The sequence below is a fragment of the Ambystoma mexicanum genome, chromosome 2p (genome assembly GCF_040938575.1).
Source record: "Ambystoma mexicanum isolate Mex_15411 chromosome 2p, UKY_AmexF1_1, whole genome shotgun sequence".
Taxonomy (NCBI): domain Eukaryota; kingdom Metazoa; phylum Chordata; class Amphibia; order Caudata; family Ambystomatidae; genus Ambystoma; species Ambystoma mexicanum.
Genome location: NC_090923.1, coordinates 31876054 through 31894866, shown reverse-complemented (window position 1 = coordinate 31894866; position 18813 = coordinate 31876054).

Genomic DNA, 18813 nt, shown 5'->3' with positions numbered 1-18813 from the left:
CTTAGCATAGCAAGCTGCACTGTTTTCTTACCTTTCTTGCGGTTCCAAGCATATGTACAGGCGTTAGCTGGTTAAATATCTTCATCCTGCTTACAGCTTACGCTTCTTTGTGTTTTGACATCGTTCTCTTCCTTTGGGTTCACAATATCTTTATTCATGGTGTTTTGTCTCTGTGTGTCATTTCTTGGTTGTCATTTCTTCTATCTGTGAATCTGTCCGGGCTCTTGTGACGTCACCATTTGTCTTCCATTAAGGCCTTTTTGGTTTCTTCCGGGACGGTACTTAGGCAATCTTCATTTCATCTCATTTGTTGGTAGGGTTTTCTCAATGGATACCTTACTATCCATGGTTGTCTGGGTATTGGTACTTCAAGGTTACCAGACATTTGGTCGAAAAAAATTGGTCGACCAGACAAATGGTCGAACCAATTTGGTCGAAAACCAAATGGTCGATTTTTTTTTTTTTTATTTTCACCCCTTTTTTTTTTTTTGGGGGGGGTCCCCCCGAACCCCCTTTTTTTTCTAAAAACCCATTTTTGTAAAAAACGAAAACCCTAAAAATAAATATATAATTACAAAAAAAAATTCGACCATTTGGTTTTCGACCAAATTGCGTCGACCAAATGTCATTCGACCAGTTTTAGGTCGACCAAATGTCTGGACACCGTACTTCAATAGGTGTTGCTCTTCTGATGGGTACTGGGCATAGTCCTACTGCGGCTCTCTGCTGGTTTATTTGCTCATCATACATCACATATTTTGGTGTGAACGTTCCTGGTACTTCAAAATGGGTGATGGGAGTGCAGGCTTTATTTGGGACCTCCTCTACAAATCATTGACCACTTTCACCTCCTTCCTTGATTTCAATTCACTCTATTCTTCTATATTTATCTTCACTCCATCGCCTCGGTTCATTCCTTCTTCATCTTCCGGATCTATACATGATGGTTTGAAAAAGTATCTCTTTGGAGTCCATGGGCCTCATTACAAGGTAGGAGGTAGCCATGGTGCTATTACCACCATGGCAACCCCCTTACTGCATTCCGGGTCCAGGTTCCCGAAATAGGGACTTACCGGGTCATTCCAACCTTGGAGGACCTGGTAAGTCCCCATTCCGGGAACCATTCCCCATTCCCATTCGAGCCCCCATAGGGCTCAATGGGAATGGGGATGGAGCTAATAACGGCACCGCAATTTGCGGTACCGTTATTAGCTCTGAAGTCCCTTAACGAGTACCTTCCATAATGCCTGGTAAAACCAGGCATTAAGGAAGGAACCTGCTAAGGGACCTCGGAATAGAGTGGTAAGGGATTACCCGGCACCGGTGTCCTTACCGGTGCCGGTAATCCCTTACCACTTACCTCTTAATGAGGCCTCATATCTTTATTACTCCCTTCAGGCGTCCTGCTGTTCTTACATGTTCATCTTTATTCTATGTCATGAGTCGACATTCTCAATTTGGGCTACAGTAAACCCATCTTCTCACATAGTTTCTGTGCTTCCTGGGATAGAGAAACTTTGTACCTTCTTGCATGTGCCTGCTGGCCTTCAGAAATTCTCTTATTTCTTCATCAGTCAGGTCTTTGGGCTTCCATCCTGGCTCGACATCAATCATGATCTTCATCCCTATGGCTTTCTTCGCAGTTTTATGGCATTGCGAGATTACTATCTTGATAACACAAAATCCTAGTAATACCATCACTAGCAGGGCTCCTAGGAACTTGAATATGTCTGCCATCCATTGTGGGACCCAAGAGAATAGTGATCCAAACCAGCTGTCATCATCAACTTTGTCAGTTTTGTCGAACATCTGGTTCCGTAGCTTCGTCAGCATACCTATGGCTTCTGTTAAAGTTCCATTTTCCTCATCGTGAGAAGTTATAAATGTGCAACATGATTCTCCTATTATTGCACAAACTCCTCCATCCATAGCTGTGAGCTGTGATCATGTCAAGGACATATCTGTTCTGAAGCGTCTTTTTTTTTTTAATTGTATATGGTTTACAAAAGAATCCTTTACAAATACATTGAATAAGAAGAAAAAAAAAACATACATTACAAATAGGTTTCATTACACATATGTTAAAAGATACATAAAGACCCAAATATCCTTTTTCTAAGAATAAGAGACATAGTGCAAATCAATTTAAAAATGTCAGTGCAAGTTAAAATTCAACACAGTGTTTAGTGTTTAAAAAGCAGCTTCCCATTACGTATAGACACATTTTAGCAAGAATATCAAAAAAGATTTCAAATTATTAAATACATACATAGGGCCTCATTACACATTGTGTGGTAAGGGATTAACGTTACCGGTAAGGGAATACCGGTATCGTTAAAAACCCATGCCAATTACGACCCGGATTACCGCTATTGGCGGCACTGCTAAGTACGGTGCCACTAATAGCGGCTAGTTCGCGGGCGCGCGACCCTTCATCCATAAAGAGTGGCATGGCGCTAATAGCACACCATCACAAGCCATGCGGACATGCTAATAGCGGCATGGTAAAGCCCCAAAAACCCCTTACCGGCATGGCGCTAATACCGGCATTGCGAACCACCCGTGAGAACTGAGCAGTGTTCCCACCTGCCACAGGTGGAAACAATTAGCACAGGTGGAGGCAATGGAGACTGTGGCAGCACAAAAGGAGCACACCAGACCCCTTCACACACCCCTTCCCACACCAAGATGGTTCCAATACTAGCAGCATTACATGGGCTGGAGGACATGATTGCAGTGCAGCAGCAACAACAACAGGCAGCACAGAGGCGACGCAGGAAGAGGAGGAGGGCAAGACAGGTGCAGCAAGCACCCCCAGGGCACCTAGTAATACCACAGAGGCAGCCACCAATCCCCAGGATCCGAGCCAGTCCATTTAACCTAACCCCTGAGCAGATACACACCCTGTACCGTCTGGACCGGGATACCATCACCAGCATCGTGGACATGATACATGACGACATCGTAAGCCTCATAGACATCAGAACTGCCATCCCCCCTCTACTGGTGGTGGTGACTGTGCTCCACTTCCTTGCCACAGGCACCTACCAGCATACAGTGGGGCAGATGCATGGCATCTCACAACCAGTATTCTCATGCACGCTGAACCAGGTACTCGATGCCCTCCGGAAGCATGCACGTGACCACATATTCCTGCCACGGACTGCCCAGGAGATCGCAAAAACACCAAAGTTGGCTTCTATTCACTGGCAGGCATCCCAAGTTGCATCGGGGCAATCGACTGTACCCATGTGGAATTGGTGGTCCCACATCACAATGAAGTAGTCTACCGAAACAGAAAGCAATTCCACTCCATCAATGTCCAAATGGTATGTGAGGCAAACAAGATAATCACACATTGTTGTGCCCGATTTCCCGGATCAACCCATGCTTCTATGGTCCTGCGGAACTCAACCATACCACGCTACATGGAGCGACAAACCGTACAACGTTCGTGGCTACTTGGTGAGTAGCAGGGCAAGCGCATGGCAGTGTGATTGGGGGGGAGAGATACATACTCCAACTGGGTGTGATTGGGGGGAGAGATACATACTCCAACTGGGTGTGATTGGGGGGGATACATACTCCAACTGGGTGTGATTGGGGGGGGGGGAGAGATACATACTCCAACTGGGTGTTCACTGTCGTCCATAGGACAAATGGAGATACAGATGTACCCCAGTGTCCATCAGGGAAGGCCACAATGTACTTGAGAATAACCCACATGCAATTTGAAGCTGCACAACATTGAGAACAATCCAGGTTTCCAAATATTACACATCCATCCACATCCACATTGCACATCATGCCACACCACATAATACACAAATCAGCAACATGGCGTCAAGATAGTTATACAGAATTAGCGTAGCACAACATCAATAAAGCAATGTGCCCTTGAATGCATGGAAAGGGATCACCCCTAGCCATAGCATTGAACCACACACCTATAGCACCACTGAAGTGATGCTTCACAGCATGGCAACATGGATGTAGGAATGGCAGTACACTGCGATAGCGGTACGAAAATGGCCTGGGCCCAAGGACACCTGAGACCTGGCCTCACCCAGGACATTTCCATTACTGTCGGAGGCATGCTTCGGCCATGTCGACTTGCATGGTCTAGCTCAGCCTTGTACATTGCACTCACGCAGATCGTCTGCATGCATGCTGTCAGTTGTGACTTCCAATCACAATGCAAAGAAGATATGTGTGACATGTACGGGCCACAGCAGAGGTGGCCGGTAACAGGTACCCATTCTTCACCCCATGCAGGCAAAGCCGGCCATCCCCTGAAGAGGTACCACCTAACCCCTGTATGGAACCCACAGAAACAGCAGGAAGAGGACAACAATTTTGCACATACCCATACCTGCGTCGTGACGGAGCAGGCATTCGGCCACTCCAACACACAGCTCTGGTGCCTAAGCCTGCCGGGTGAGGCTCTCCTGTACGGCCAAGACAAAGTGCCGAAGATAACGATGGCATGTGTGATGCAGCACAAAAAGTGCATCAGACGGAATGTGCCCATGCCACCTGACATGCAAGTGCCAGATGAGGATGATGTGGATGGTGATGAGGATGGTTGAAATGTCCCGCCAGGACATGCAAGAGGCAATGTCCAGGAGGGACACGATGTGCGTCAGCATCTGATTAATCAGATTCCATGAGATACAAGGGAAAACTATTATGGATGGAGATGGGTATTGTTGCTCTGATGCATGTGGTGAGTCACACAAAGAACCATCTCCCCAATACAGTACACATACACAATGATGAAGAGCAAGCCTGTGTTTCAACTTTTCAACAGTGTATTGTGAACAAAAATCAAACAAAAAGTGCATGGCCCCAACTGTGCAAATGACCGTACCCCCTTCCCCCACAACACTCCCAAAAACACCCTTACCCCCCTCCCCCCACAACACTCCCAAAAACACCCTTAACCCCCTCCCCCCACAACACTCCCAAAAACCCCCTTACCCCTCTCCCCCCACAACACTCCCAAAAACACCTTTGCAGTGCCTCCTCCGCCATTGGGTGGTTGGAATGTGGTGCGCCTAAGGTTGCGCAGAGAGCGGCGCAGGGGCTTGTTTGCCATGAACTCCCAGAGGAGGAGGTGCCCGGTTCATCCTGTGTTGTGGGTGGGCATCAATCGCGTCCGCTATATGGATCATGGCCTGCCTGAGTTGGGCCATCTCATTGCAAATCCTGTTCGTGAATGCCTCCATGCCCTCCCTTGTCTGCCTTGCAAACATACTGAGGTCCTCCCTCAGACGGGCTGACTCAGCCACATGCTGTCCTACCAGCCCAGTGATCTCTGCCTGCCTCTGGCTGAAGGACGCAAGGTCATGCTGCGCGCTACGGGCTGGTGGGATGACTGCAGCGCCTTGATCCATGCCACTGGCATCAGGTGAGGACACCTGGGGGCTCCATGCCCCTTCCAGGGTGTGGGTGGATGATGCTCCATGGCTACCCGACCCTGATGACAACCTTGGGCTTGCCTCAATGGAGCGTGTTGGGCTGGGGTGTGGCTTCGATCCACAATGTCGAGTGCTTCATCCTCGTCCGAAGGTGGTGCAGTGGCTGCTGCCTCACCAGTTGAACTGGTGGCAGCAGAGTGCGTGCCCTCCATGCTAATTTCACATGCAGAGGGACACACTGCCGTGGGTGCTACGATGGCAGCAGGCATGGCCTCAGGCTGCGTGGAACTTGTGCTCCTGCTGCCTTTGTCCCTCTGCTGATGGACACTCCTCCCGGTTCCCCTTGAGGTGGTGGCGGTGTCCCCTGTGGCATCTCTCCTGGGCTTTTTGGTAGATGGGGGAGCAGGTGTCGCAGTTCGTGTGTCCTCAGTTTATGTCTGTGATCCTGTAGGGGTGAGAAATGGGGATTTTCATCGTTTAAGGTTCAACATGCCTTATGCGGAATGCTTACGTCATGCCACTCTATGCATTGGGGCCTCATTATTGTGGATTGCGGTAAAGGGGATGTCGGGTGGGTCATGCATGAATGGGTCTGTGTTGCACGTGTATGTGGTGATGCATGCATGTATGTTTGTGGCTGGATCCATGGCCTTCATACGGACACATATTTGGGGGGCACCTCACACTTCACTGTGCATTTTTTGATATATACACTCACCTCCATTGGATGAAGTGGCCACACCATGCTCCATTTCTCCAACACCATCTATGGATTCCACTCCAATTGTTGATGTGCAGATCTCCTCCCACTCACAGAGTTTCAGAGGTGATTCGCCGCCTCCTCCTGTGCCCATTGCCAGGATGCGGTTGACTGTCAGTATGTTCCTGACATGGAGCCAGAGGTCGTCCCACCTCTTACGACAGTCCTTGACTGTGCGGGTGGTGGTCCCCACCGCACTGACTTTGTTGGCAACCTCTGCCCAGATGGCCTTCTTCTTGAGGATGGTCCCCCGCCGCATGTCATTGCTGAAGACCACATTTGCATTTGCCGCTAGTGTTTCAGTCAGCATCATCAGCTCCTCATTGCTGAATTTCTCCTTACGTTGGCGCTCAGCAGTTTTTTTTACCGCCTTGGGCATCTGTGGGCTGTCCTGGATGGATTTGTGTCTGAGTTTCCTGGAAAGGGGTCCTGGATGCGGAGGATGGCAATGGATTGTGTTTTTAAAGATGTCCGCCGTGCTCTTTCCCGTTCCTGTGCGATGACGCTATTTCCGGTTCCGCTTTTTTACTGTGACCGCTAATAGCGGTGACCGCAATTTGCATGCAGCGTGAAGGCGGAGGTGCTATTAGCACTTTAGTCGAAGCCGGTAATGGACTTTTTGGGGACTTTTACAGCATGGCGGTAAGGAGATTACCAGCATGGCGCTATGCTCGTGTCTGCGTACTCGTAATGGTCCACACTTAGCGGCCTCTTGCGAGGGTGGAGACGCAAATAACGCCATGCCGGTAAATGCCTTCATTTACCGCACAACGTGTAATGAGGCCCATGGTCTCTTATGTAAGTATACAGTTCCTTTGCTAGACTATGGGAAAAATCAAAATAATATAACAGTTTAGTGAGTCCCTTTACTGTGCATGTTCAAAATAGGTAAGCTCCCAATCCAAACCTCGGATTTGCTTAAGTCCTGAGGACATAGTGTACGTTGATCCGTGCAGAGGACTAGGGAAAAAATAGCAACAAATAGAACACAGGGAGTTCTTGACACTGCTTCCTTGAACTGTCCCTCGGCAGGAGGGCTTTTAGAATCTCCTCAGATAGCTCAGCTGATGGTTAGAGAGTTCCACTGGAGCACGATTCCGTGTAGGAGCATACCCATCTGTGCAATATTAGCTGGGTCTCTGATGAAAGTGAGGACCTCAACATCGATTGGTCTCCCCACTAGCTCTGGAAAGTCAGTGACTAGGTGAAAGAGGACATTATGGGCCAACCTGGTGTCTTCTGGTGACAGGGACATTCGTCCTATCTTGCTGAGGTTCGGGAGTATATGTTTTTTTCCTAAATGTGAACAATGTCTGCACTGTCCGGTTGCGTGGAGTGCAACTAGAATTATGATTTTATTTAAAAGATGGCATAAATGTTCCGTATTTGCTGGGTCTCGAAGGAATGTGAGTGTATCTGTTGTTCTCCCAATGAGAGTTGGACAGTCTTTGATTATGCGAAAGAACAGTGTGTTGATGAGCTCATCTATTTCCGCCTGTGTTGGGAACATTTGATTCTTTCTCACTGTACTCAGGGAGTAGGATAAATTGTTCGGCAATGACAGTGAGGAGTTGTCTTATTGTCTTTTTGGTTTCAGGATCTTGTAGAAAGTCAGTGACACTGGTGAGCCTCCTTACCAATGATGGGTATGATCTTAGCACTAGATCAAAATAGGTGACCACATCCTTGGTGATGTCACTACTGCGGGACACCATACGTGGTTCCAAATAGGGTCTCGGTGTGGAACGAGTCAGGATACTGTGTTTGCTTCCAATATAAGTGTCCTCAGTCAAAACTAGGCATATTTTTTTCTCATCAATGCGTAAGTGTGTCTCAGTCCAAGGTTCAATAGTCAACAGCCTGTGTTGTGGCTTACAAATGCAATTTTCTTCTTTACCCTGCAACTAGGATGCATAGAGTGTCTGTTTTTTATGTCCTTATCCCCTTTTTTGCTTAGAGGAAGTGTCCAATTTAAGCCACAATTTGCAAAAAAGTTCTTTGTCTTTGTCTGGCTGGTCATGCGTCTTTCTTCAGCGTCATGGATCTCGTCTGCACGTGTTGTGGATCTTCCCTGTCGCTCGTCGATTCCTCTCGTTGGGGTGCAGGCAGGGGGCCTTCTCCGATGTAGGCTTTGATATCGCAGAGAAAAATCCAAGCTCTCCTGCCTTGTAGTTTCACTGCGGATGGAATGCAGTCCTCTACTGTAAAAAGACAGTTGAATCTTGGTTCGTCCCACTTTTTCCTTGTATGATTCTTCACAAAGATGGCGTCACCAGGGAAGATGGATGGAACACGTAAACCTTGAACTTGATCGTGACTGTTCTGTGTTTTGTGCTGTCCTGCACCTTTTTTGTCGTCACTGCAGCTGGTCTGAAATTAAAGTAAGGCAAAATGTCATGCAGTTCAGATAGTTTTGCATTTCAGACCCTAAAACCTCTGCTTTTGACTGAGCATCACATTTAGCTCTATCTTGGGGTGTCAGAGGAGTTCTCATTCTTCTTCCTGTGGCTATCTCGTGTGGCGTAAGATGATGGTCGGACCCGGGTTGGTTCCGAAGTGCGTACATTGCCAGTGGAAGGCAGTGCAACCATCCCTTCTTTAGAGTAAGCTTCAACTTGGCTATCCTTTCCTTTAACAAGCCGTTGAGCTTCTCACAGATTCCATTACCTTGTGGATGATACGCCGACGAGAACTTGTGCTTTATACCAAGCAGCAAGCTAATCTGCTTCAACATTGCATTGACAAAGTGAGGGCCATTACGTGACCTCATGACCTTATACACCCCCCACCTGGGGAACACTTCTCTCACTAAAAATGTGGCTGCACAGGTAGAGTCTGGGTGTGTACATGGACCTGCCTCAATCCATCTAGAGAATGGACACACCACAACAAGTATCTGTACCCATTACATACTTGAATCATGTCGACCTAATCAATATGCAAGTGTTGAAAAGGCCCATTTGGCCTTTGGATGACTCCTCTCATTACTTTTAATGTGTGCCCAGCTGTGAATTGCTGACAAATTATACAGTTTACCATAAAGAATGCAACGTGATCCGCTAAATTCGGTATGAACCAGTCTTCTGCGAGTGTTGCTGCTGGGTTCTCTTTTGTCATGTGCGCCGGGTAATGTAACTGCTCCAGTGCTATTTTTAATAGGGCTACAGGCATTACTGGATTGCCATAGTGTCTTGTCGCCACAAGCTGTCAGATGGGTTGAAAGAACACCCTTGACTTTTCCTCAGGTTCTTCTCTTCCTGTGGCGCCTCCCCGTGGAGTTTCATTAGCTATGTTTGCCCCAAATTACTGTAACTTTCAGGGGCAGTTCGTGTAAGCATCATTCGCTAGTTGGCATGGATAACTTCCACTTCCATGATTGTTTCACTTTTGGATGCCATACGCTTGGCTTCCGTGTCTGGTGCTTGATTCCCACGTGAGATAAAATCTGTCTCCTTCGTGTGTGCGGTGCATTTCACGACTGCTAAGCCCACTGGGAGCTTTAATGCCTTGATCAGCCTGTCCAATAAGGCTGCATGCTGTACTGGCATGCCGTCTGCTCGGAGGTAGCCCCTCCTTTTCCAGCGCGCTAATCCTGTGTGTACTGTCAACGTCACATAGGCAGAGTCACTGTACACTGTTACCTGGTCTGTGTGATTTTCAATGGCGAGTATTAACGCCAATAATTCTGCAGCTTGTGCTGAATAATGAGATGGTAATCGTGCACTAAGAAGCACTCGAAACTCTCCATTCATTGTGTGCTTCATCACAGCAACGCCTGTGTATCTTTGACCATCATTTTGGTCGATCCTTGAAGACCCGTCAATACAGACGATCTCTCCTTCTGCCAAGGCATTTTCTTTCACCCTGGGGATTTCATCATAGAAGTTTCATAATGTGCACAGTCATGTATGGGCTCTCCTTCAGTGACTGACTCTGCTGTGAACATCGTTGGGTTTACCATCTTACATCAGACTATTTTAATCAATGGATTTGATATGATCACTTTATAAGCAGAAGGTCTCTGAGATGTCAATGTGCCCTTTGGTTTCTCTAGAATGGCAAATAGTGAGTGCTCGATGTACAACGTCATTGAGCAACCCATTACAATGGTTGTAGCCTTCTCTATGGTGAACGCTGCGGCAGCTAAACTTTATTCTCATGGGAAATTACCTCTCATTACTGGGTCCAAATTCCCACTGTAGTATGCCAGGGGCTTGTGCCCTAAGGTGGTTCTCTGTGTGAGTACTGCCGTCATAACACTGCCAATTGTGTGTGAAAACAGGTAAAATTCCTCTGCATAATTGGAGATCCCTAGAACGGGTGCTGTGCAAATGGGTCTTTTGATTTCAGCAAATCCTTTCTCCATGGTCTCAGACCATTCAATCTTTTCTTTCGTTACTTGGGCCTTCTTTAGGGCCTGAAGTAAAGGCTTAGTGTAAGAGCTGTAGTCGAAGACCCATGCCCTGACGTAGTTGCATATGCCTAGAAAGCTCTGCATCTCTTTTATCGTGTGTGGTTTAGCTGTGTTCAGTATGGCTTCAGCCCTTTCTGGGGTCACTTTCTTTCCCTCATGTGAGATCAGCTGGCCTACGTACAGCAATTCTTGTTGACAATATTGTAACTTTTCTTTGTCAACCTTATATCCTTTCTCAGCCAGTATAGTCAATAGCTGAACAGAATCGTGTCTGCATTGTTCTTCTGTTGTGCTAAAAATTAAGATGTCATCCACGTATTGCAGGATGACACTTTCTAGTGCGATATTGCGCAAATCCATCTGCTGGACTCTGTTAAAAATAGAAGGAGACTCACAGTATCCCTGTGGCAGCCATGTGCTTTTCAGAAGCATTTGTCTGAACGTGAATGACGTCACAATGCAACAGGATTGAGAAAAATGCATTTTTCAGGTCAATCACTGTGAAATATTTTGCCTTAACAGGTATATTACATAGAATTGTAGCCGGGTTAGGGACTAAAGGGAACTCGGCCTCAGCAATATCATTTATTGGCCTTAGGTCCCCCTTTACTTTTTTTCACAGGGTAAAATGACGTATTACATGATGACTCTGATGTCACTAAGATGCCTTGCTCTATCATAGCAGAAATTGTCTTAAAAATCCCCTCATATGCCTCCATGGATATGGGATATTGTCTGGCTTTTGGCAGAATTGCTCCTGGTTTCGGTTTAATCTTCACTTCTCCAACCCCCTTCAAGAGGCCTACGTCTTAGGGGCCTGTAGTCCATACTGAGACAGGCACCTTGATTATGTGGTCGTCAAAATATTCAGGACGATTTAGTGCCATCATCATTCCCTGAGGTACTTCTCTTTTAATCATCTTTACCCAAAAGAGGTGAGACTCACTTCCACCATTGTCTCTCCCATATCTACTTGCTCTTCAAACAAATCATCATTGGTGATGTCGGTCACTCGATATCCTTCTTCAATGACGATTACTGTGCACCACTGTCGGCCCTCATCGTCATAACCATCAATCAAGGCCACCTTCCCACGCAATACAGCCATGTGTATCATCAAGGGAAATACTTGTCCCTTCTCCTCATGCATCAGTATTCTGGGTCTGAATAAGAACTCATCAGGGGTTCTCATGACTTTGTCTGCAAGGCCTGGCAATCCTGCCATAAGCACACGCATACCATATGCAAACATTTCTGGCTCTAATGGTATGGCCCACATGGCTATGTGTCATGAGTATGCTCTAATCATTTCGCATACATTTGAGTAGTGCATTCCTGGAGTGGAACATACTATGCCCTCCTCCGTGAACGAGATTGTCATGCTTAATTTTGTCATTAAATCTCGACCCAAAATGTTTACTGGGATCTGCCGAGAATATAGCAAAGGCAGAGTCATTTCACATTCTCCTGTGGAGACTGGAAGTGCGTTTGTGAAGGTAACACGACTGGTAGCTCCTGTAAAACTCTGAGTATCTATAGCCTCGCCGGACAAGGAAAACTTGCCTTCACGTATGCACGAGCGTGTTGCACCTGTGTCAACTAAGAAGGAATATTCCTTATCCCCTATTACGACACCCCCCCTAGGTTGCCTTTGAGGGTCTGGTGTCACTGATAGGATAGAACACATCAGGGTTCCCAGTGAGCTGTCCTAGTTTATATACAAATTTGGCCCACTGTGTGCTGGTGAATATCCCCCATTCCCATTGTTACTTCCCATTCCAGGGTTCATGGTCTGCCCTGTGCTCATCGTCTGCGATAGTTGCAGCGGTGCCTGTTGGGATTGTCCTTGTGGAAAATTCCCCATGCTTTGCGGTTGCACCCCTTGTTGCACTCCTGGCGCTTGTTGTTGCACCGTGTGATTCTGTGCACCACCCTGGCAGGTGGATTTGCCATGCCTGCTCCTGTTCCTTGGCCGTTCTGCATCATGCCTTGATTTCTGCATGTGCGCGCCAAATGCCCTGTCATTCCACACAGCCAACATACTGGTGGTGGTCGAATCATTTGCCCATTTGACATATCTTGGTTACCATTTTGCATATTTTGAAAACCTCCTTGGTTATTTTGGAAACCTCCCTGATTAATCTGCCATCCTCTTCCCCTAAATCCTCTTCCTCTGGGGTAAAACCCTGTATTTCCCTGATTATTCTGCTTTGGATTAGTCACATGCTGCATGCTTGATTCAGCTGTGCTAGTTATCATGGCGCCCTCAAGAGCATATTTTGACAATTTCTTTTGAACCAATTTCGCTTCCTCACCCTTTCGATCGGCTTCCTTTTTGCGATCCTTCTCCTGCAGCAGTCTACAATAATGTGCGATGGTCAACTGTATTTCAGCCCAAGGCTTGGCTTCAATTCGCGCCACTTTCTTAAGTTGTTTCTGCACGGGCTCGGGCAGCCCTTTGCACAATATATGGTAAAACAGAGGTATAGATTTCATCCAAGATTCATGAGTCTCGAGCGCCCATGTGTCTTGAAAATTCTGTATGTAAATTAACAGATCTTCAGACTCCTTCATTTTTCACATCATTATAGCTCCCATATCTGAAGTATCTGGGTATAGTGCTTGTTGTATTAATTGTGGTTACGCCAGGGTAGCCTGCTTGTGCTCATACATTGTCTGCTCTCTCACTAAGTATGGTGATTAGAAGACCCTTAATGTCCCCTATAGCTAACGTGTTTCCTCCTGTCATTTTTTCTAACTCATGTATCCACTTTCCGGCTCCCGATGTCAGCATTGGCAACTTGTTTTTCAAATTTTCTCGATCCATGTCTGGCCATGGAATATATTGCAGTCTTGCTCCCCCTTCTCAAGCGAAATTGGGATGCATAGCCCTCTCTCTCTTCTCTCATTGTTCTTCTGTCTATTGCAAGGGTAATGTTCCTGCATCGCCGTCTGCCTGGCAATGTCCTGAGCCTGTCTACATAGGGCGGTGATGACACCCCCCTCTGACCATGAGATACTTCTTCATGTCGATCAGACTGTGTGGCTGACTCTGATACCCTTGGTGCAGACTCGCTAATGTCTAACCATCCTATTCCTTTTTCCCTTGGGAGTCGTCTTTCGCTCCATCTCTCTTCCTTATCTTCCTCGCGCTCTTCCCTTTCCGAGTCGGACATTGTCTGTCCCCAACTAGTGCCTCTCATTGTGTCCTCCTTACTCCTACTTATTTTTAATCTATCCAGGGATAGGTCTCTATTCCCACTACTTCGGGAGACATCCTCAGTGTCATACAGCTGAGTGTTCTCCAGGCACTCGTCTTCCCTCTCCCCTTGGGGTTTTTGTTCTAACCCCATCTCATCATATATCCTATCAATCGTTTCTCCAATGCTTCTGGTGTCAAAGTCATCTTCCATATTTGCCCTAGACGTGCCTGGTACTGAATCATATGCAGAAAATAATTCTTCTATATCTTCCCAATCTACTACTGGATCAGGTTTTTTAACCTCTCTCCCCAGATATTCAAGATCGCATGCTCTCTGTCTTCGCTTACGTTCTATATCGTCATTGAATTCTTTGCGTTTCCTCGCCTCTTCTCTGACCCTATCTTCTTCCTTTCTCTACTGTTTCTGTCTTTCTTGATCATTGGCTGCTCTTGGGTTGCAATCGTTCTGTCTCTCTTGCTCTTCATGATATAGCTGTTCTCGCCTTTGTCTGTCTTTCTTTCTTATTCTTTCATCTCTTAACTCCTTCTCTTTTCCCTTTCCCTGTACATCCTCTATCCTTTCCCTTGGTTTTGCATCATCCATGCCTTTGCCATCAAGTTTCAATAAAATGTGCCCTCCCATCCATTCGTCTTTTGTGAATGCTATCTCATCAGTTCTATCTTCATTTCCCTTCCATCTCTTCCCTTCTCTCTCTTTGTCGAGAGATGCACTTGTCTGTGCCTGTTCTCTTCTTTCGCAATCACGTCTCCCTTTGGAGGCAATATTCTTATCCGTATCTTTCCCTTGATTTTCGCAACTACTATGTGTAGGTGACTCATATGCAGGGTTACTGTACCCCGTGGCTGCTTTGAGTTCTCTCATTGGGTATAATCCCTTGTTCTTACTTTCTTCAACTTTCGTTTCAGATGGGGTAGGTGGCTCAGTAGGCATCTCACCCCCCTCTGTGCATACATTAAGTATCCAATCTGTTGGCGGCTCTTCCTCCTTTCCCTGCTCATACATTTTCCAAAGCTCCAGGGCAGCGAGGCGTTTTTCTAGCTTTTTGCCCATGTATGTGGCATGCAAATATGTTGTCATATAGGTATACACGCATTTCGCCGAATTAAATGTCATCGTGGGACATTTCATCGCCAGAATTCTCATCGTCAGAAACCCTTTTTTTAAAAAAAATATTTTTTGGGGGAACCCCCCTTTAATAAAAAAAAAAAAAATACAGAGTTTCTGGCGATGAGATTTCGGCGATGAAATGTCCCAAGATGACATTTCATTCAGCGAAATCACGTAGAACCGTCATATGTTGTAAGACGGCTTTAGATAAGGACCCACCTTGTGGCCATGGCATAAACATCTTGTGGGCAGTCCCTCTAATCCACTCTATACTATATTTATTTAGTTTCCGTGCATATTTTGGCAACTGTTTACATAAGTGTGTCAATGGAGTTATATCCTCCATTCTTTAAATCTGTTCCCTTTACTCTTATATAACAATGGTCACCACTTTCGTGTGTCTTAAACAGTTCCAACAATATGAGCGAGCACCAAACAACGCAAGCTCCAATCCAAATTTTCACAAAATTTTATACCTTCTGATTTACTGAAAAATATCAATTCATATGCAATTTTATTTCAGCTATTAAATCGCATAATATTTAAATCAGTCTTCTCTAAGATTTTTTTTTACATATGACGTCACAACAAAAAACAAGTAAGACAGACACTTGACAGACTAGACGGACACCAGCCGATCACAGTTGTCTCTGCCTCTAATCATTACCCCTTCATGGAGTCCAAACTTACCCCTTTCACAACGTCTTTAACCGTCGTGGTAGACTAATCATTCCCCCATTAGCTGGGACTCTGGGTACACGATTCTTCTAGCCGCTTGTATCAAAAGCGTAGGAATAAGGCAAGTCCTCTCACTTCTTGGGTGTCGGCCCTGGTAACCTCTCTCTTCTCTGGTCTCCTCCCCGGTAACCTTTATTTATTTAATTATTCCCAAGTCATTATCCCCTTATATATATACAGTCTTCTCGACTTCTTAACTATTTTTCATTTTTTCCCGCCTTCCTCCATTACCTTTTCCAGTTACTTGTTCTAGAGCATGCACTTTTGCCAGAACATTAGTCTTCTTCACTCACCGTTCGCATGGTTCCTCTCTGGACCCTTGGGATCTACGCCTTCATTACTGCCTTCTTCGGTTTTCGCCCATTCAGCTGCCCGTAGGAACGGGAAGGGATGCGTGGGGAACACAGATCCCTTCAGGCCCTGTCTGCAGTCTCTTTACACTACCACTGTCTACGGGGAGCTTCACGGTCTACTCAGCAGAATAGCAAAGGACTTGTGATATTGCTGAAGACCTAGAGTTACTTTATGTCGATGGTCAATAGATGTCTTATTCAAATCAATAATCGATAATCAATAACCATCAAATCTCTGCTACAAAGTGTACTCGGGAGACCCCCGGCCGGCCCATAGAGCCGAGGTTTGCTCCGAAGTACTTTAAGATGATATAGCTGCATCGTGAGATGGACGGGGGTGCAGATTTATTACTCCAACACCAACCAGTAAGGACAACTCAATGGTTTGGCAAAGGGAGTCCGTTTAATGACAAGTACAAAAAACAGAGAGTCATGGCAATCAGCAGTGATGCGATAGTCCGTCTCGCTTCAACTCCAACGAACTTCATACAAACAGTGACATTTATGCGCAAAACTTGTCATAATTGACCTGTTACACTTAAAAGTTAACATGCAATTCTATTGGCTAGGAAAAGGTAGCTTTAATATAGGTACTATAACTGTATATGGTAAAGGAGTGAGGGGATTGGGTAAATACTGTCAGCTGGGTATCTAAGCCCTTCCTTCAAAAATGACTACTGTAGACGTCACTAAAAGTATGACGTCTATTGGTCTACTAACTATAGGACCCTAGATTATTTGATCCATTGTGATTGGGTTGGCACCAACCCCATGCATACATTTCCACTTTACTTAGCATCATGCTGAATGGTCAGCTAGGTTCAGGGTGCCCCCTCAGCTACCCGGCCTTCCTCTAATTAAGGTTACAATCAATCATCACTTCAACAACTATGTGTCAATTATGTTACTGTGGTTGGCCTCGAAACTGCATCTTCTGTCTGGGAAAGTTCTGATATCTCTTCCTGGGCGGATGCCAAGCGTAGGTGTGAACTTGTGCTTCTCCTCACTTGGATGCTCACGTGATGCAGACACCGTGAATTCCAGGATTTTGCGGCATGAAATGGCACATTTTGCGGCATGAAATGGCAAATTTTGCGGCACAAACCTTTATTTATTGCGGCATTTTTGCGGGACATTTTGTATTAACTGGAGGGAATAAGATTGCCACATTGCAGGAAATAGGCAGAGTGCAAGGCTACAAGAGAGCCAGGGTATCATTATTATTTATCTTTTGTACTTATTTAATAGAAAGAGTCCCAGATGTCTCTGGCTTGGCAGAACAGTGTTTGATTTGGCTAAATTTTTTGTTTAATGTGCATGCCTATTTAATAGTATTAACTGAATTGATCATTATCAGTTGTAATGCTGAAATATTCCCCTTCTATGTTCTCCAATCCCCCAAACACCCACACACCTCTCTCACCAACACACACACATCTCACAAACTCCCCATCACAACTTGCATTCCTGAACCTCTCACTCTGTCATACAAATACTCACGTGCTATGTCACACTGGCAAGTCACAATTTACACTGCCAGCCCCGGCCACACTACAAATCATACTCCCAACTCACACCTTACACTCTACAATTCCTCCCGCAATATACAGTCCTTCATTCTTTTGTGCTGCTTCTGCATCTTGCATTCTTTCTCCCATTCTATTGCACTCTTCACTCATCCTTTTTCCCAATCTGCAGCTCACTGCCTCTTTCTGGCCAAATGCTTCCTCTCTGCTTTCTGGCTCACTGACCACACGCTCCCTCTACTTTCTGTACCTCTCAGATTTCTGGCCCACCGCATCACAGTTTCCTCTGCTCCCTTGTGCAGCGCTTCCTCCTCTGACCCACTGCTCTCCCTCTGCTTTCTTGACTATCACTTCACATATCACCCATCACTCTCCCTCTCTCTCATAGTGTAACCATTTTTAAAAAAAAAATTAAATGTAGATTTTGACCCAGTTCCTCAAATAATGGGGCATTTTAAAAAAGAACAGAGGATATGCTATTTTTAGACAACCCATTTTTGGAAATGAGCAGGTCACCTTATTCTCAAAGGTGACTGGCGCATTTCCACAGGCTTGAACTGTAGCGCAAATTGTGCGCTGGCCAGCTGCCTTGAATGGTGTTCTGGGTTGTTTGACCAAAGTGTAATTATTTGCGGCGGAATTGACCGTAGTCAATTTTGCTGCGAATTGATTTGCACTTCAGCCAAACAACTCAAAAAGTACCTTTCACCAGCACCCCACCCCCTCCCCTAGTTAACTGCTTGGTCGCTGCCGCTTCCCCTGCAACCCTGCGGTGCCAGATCCGTCCCTCTAACGCAGGTCGGATCCAACTCCGCAGGGTCCCTTTTTTCGATATTTTCTTTTTTTTCTGTCCCCGCCTCCAATTTTGAGGAAAAAGGGCAAAACACTTCTGCAACCACCCTAGACCAAAAATACTGAACATGGGGAGCGGGTGACACCCTCGCAACACATGTTCGGTATTTATAAAAATTGATAAAATAGTACTGGACGAAATAGGTCAAATTATAACATTCGATAGATTTTTGTCATCAAAATGGGCAATACTTTGAATAGAATCGCTCTACCGACAGTGTTCTGCAAGCTCCCAGCGCCTTTCACAGGGACAGGTCCTCCAGGCGCCTGCCGCTGTAAAATGCGACCCAAAAAATGGATTTTTATCCTGTTTGAGGAACAGAAATGCAAGCGACACAGCAGCAGTTCATACCTTAAAAGAAATGCATGACAGGGTCAGGAAAGACCCTGTCATGCAGTGGCAGCCCCACATCCCGTGC